The 2,408-nt window shown below is 41.4% G+C and overlaps 1 long non-coding RNA gene across 1 annotated transcript in view; it reads right to left on the reverse strand.

Annotated features, from left to right (window-relative positions):
- LOC105517913 overlaps positions 1-2,408 on the reverse strand; it is a 20,522-nt gene extending 18,114 nt beyond the window's left edge. Inside the window, exons 1-2 of the long non-coding RNA XR_001002742.1 lie at positions 2,149-2,408; positions 10-1,220 (exon numbers count right to left, since the gene is read on the reverse strand). This is a non-coding gene — a long non-coding RNA (uncharacterized LOC105517913). The remainder of the gene's footprint in view (positions 1-9; positions 1,221-2,148) is intronic.

The raw sequence follows: 2,408 nt of genomic DNA on the forward strand, positions 1-2,408 counted from the left end.
TCCACCCACCTCACCCTCCCAAAGTACTGGGATTACAGGCATGAGCCACCATGCTCAGCCAATGCCATCTATTAAAAAAAGAGTACACAACCACAAAGCACTGGGCCAAATGCAGTTTCCATGTTTGCAAGGATTTACCATCGAAATATTAGGTTGGTGCAAGTTAATTTCCAGACTGCAAATTTTAAATCATTGTAACTAGGCTCAAACGTATTTTATTAATGAAAACAGGAACCATTACAGTCAACACACTTTGGCCAATGAGAAATAAGTTTATTTATTCCTGTAGCATAAAGATCCATGCTTCAGGATTTGAGAAACTCTTGGAAAGCATTTTCTGCATCCTGCTGAAGTGTTTTCCCTGCAAAAAGTTGTCAAGATGCTAGAAGAAGTGGTAGTCAGTTGGCGAAAGGTCAGGTGAATATAAAGGATGAGGCAAAACTTCGTAGTTCAATTCCTTCAACTTTTGAAGCGTTGGTTGTGGGCCATGCAGTCAGGTGTTGTCATGAAGAAGAATTGGGCCCTTTCTGTTGACCAATGCCGGCTGCAGGCATTGTAGTTTTCGGTGCATCTTATCAATTTGCTGAGTATACTTCTCAGATGTAATGGTTTCGCCAGGATTTAGAAAACTGTAGTGGATCAGACTGGCAGCAGACCAACAAACAGTGACCATGATCTTTTTTTGGTACAAGTTTGGCTTTGGGAACTGCTTTGGAGCTGCTTCTTGGTCCAACCACTGAACTGGCTGTTGTATAAAATCCACTTTTCCTTGCATGTCACAATCTGATTGAGAAATGGTCTGCTGTTGTTGCGCAGGATAAAAGAAAACTACACTTCAAAACAATAGTTTTGATTTTCACTCAGCTCATGAGGCACCCATTTATCAAGCTTTTTCACCTTTCCAATTTGCTTCAAATGCCAAACGACTCTAATGACCCTAGAAGAGTAAACGCTCGGTTCTTCTGCAATTTTTCATGTAGTTCTATGATTGCTCTCAATTGGTCGTTGTCAACTTCCCATGGCTCGCCATCATGTTCCTCATTTTCAAGGCTCTCTCCTTTGCAAAACTTCTTAAGCCACCACTGAACTGTATGTTTGTTAGCGGTTCCTGGGCCAAATGTGTTACTGATGTTTTGAGTTGTCTTCGCTGCTTTATGACCGATTTTGAACTCGAATAAGAAAACTGCTCCAATTTTTTGATGTTAGACAAAAAGTATATTCTAAAATAAACAGCAAGTAATAAGTCATTAGCAAAAAAATAAAGTGAGAAATGTGCATTAAAATGATCCACATTTAAGAATGTATTCCAATATCAAACAGCAAATTTCAACAATGCAAAAACTGCAATTGCTTTTGCATCTCAGGCACATCACTTGACCTTTCTAGTTTTCAACCACTTCACCCCTAAAATCGGAAAAGCTTTCTGCAACGAAAAAATTTGACCACATTCTCTTAAGGCCCCTTCCAATTTCAAGATCCGTGCTTCACCATGACAAAACGAACATAGTTCTTTTCCCAATTTTTCAAGGTGAGAAAAAGGAGGAAGGGGAAATAGGTGTGTTTAAAACATTTCTTACCAAATAGAAACAATATAAGACTATAGAAAAAAAAAATACTAAAAGTTGGAGTCATCCTGATAAAAACCCAAATGGATACTGTGTGAAAAAAACAAAAACATCCATTCTGGAGTCAATATTTATTCTTAATAAGAAAGAAAACTGAAGAAAAAAAAATCAGTACAAGATCTGCAGCCTGTAGCCTAAACACTTCAAGGCATTTAGAATAAATAAGCGCTGCGCCTTCCCAGGCAAGTTAAAACCACAACATAAAAGAAATATTTAAAGAAAACCTACAGCCCAAAACTTTAAGATCAAGACAGGTCTTTTTCTTCATATAAATATAAGTAATGCTGCTAAAAGCTGCTTTACACATCCCTACCTATTACCATTTACTACTTCCAAATCTCGAGGAGGGGCATGGAATTACACAAGATCTGGACCGTACGTTTACTAAGAAACCAAAAAGTATAGGTTCTGGGACATTTCAACACTTCACCTGAGATGGCCAGAGCGGGCGCATCTTTAGACCTTTAAAAGCTAAATTAAAAACTACCTGTACCGAGGAAGGGCCGAAGAGCTCAATACCCACCCAATATAACCCCCACTTCCGACCTACAGACGCTCTGCTCAGCGGCTGGGTGAATGCGTCGCGCCAGCCAGGGCCCGGCTTCTTCCATCAACAGACACTTTGCGAGCCTTCCAGAAGCCTCGGCTAAGCGGGAGGCCAGGGTGGAGGCCGCCACTGCGAGGACGGTCCCCACCCCCGCGAGAAGCTCGTGGTTCCCCGGAGGGGCGGGCCTGCTTCCGGGTAACCGTGCGCGACGTCCACGACTTTTTAGGACGACCAGC

This window comes from Colobus angolensis, unplaced genomic scaffold, assembly GCF_000951035.1.
Source record: "Colobus angolensis palliatus isolate OR3802 unplaced genomic scaffold, Cang.pa_1.0 Scaffold31, whole genome shotgun sequence".
Taxonomy (NCBI): Eukaryota; Metazoa; Chordata; class Mammalia; order Primates; family Cercopithecidae; genus Colobus; species Colobus angolensis.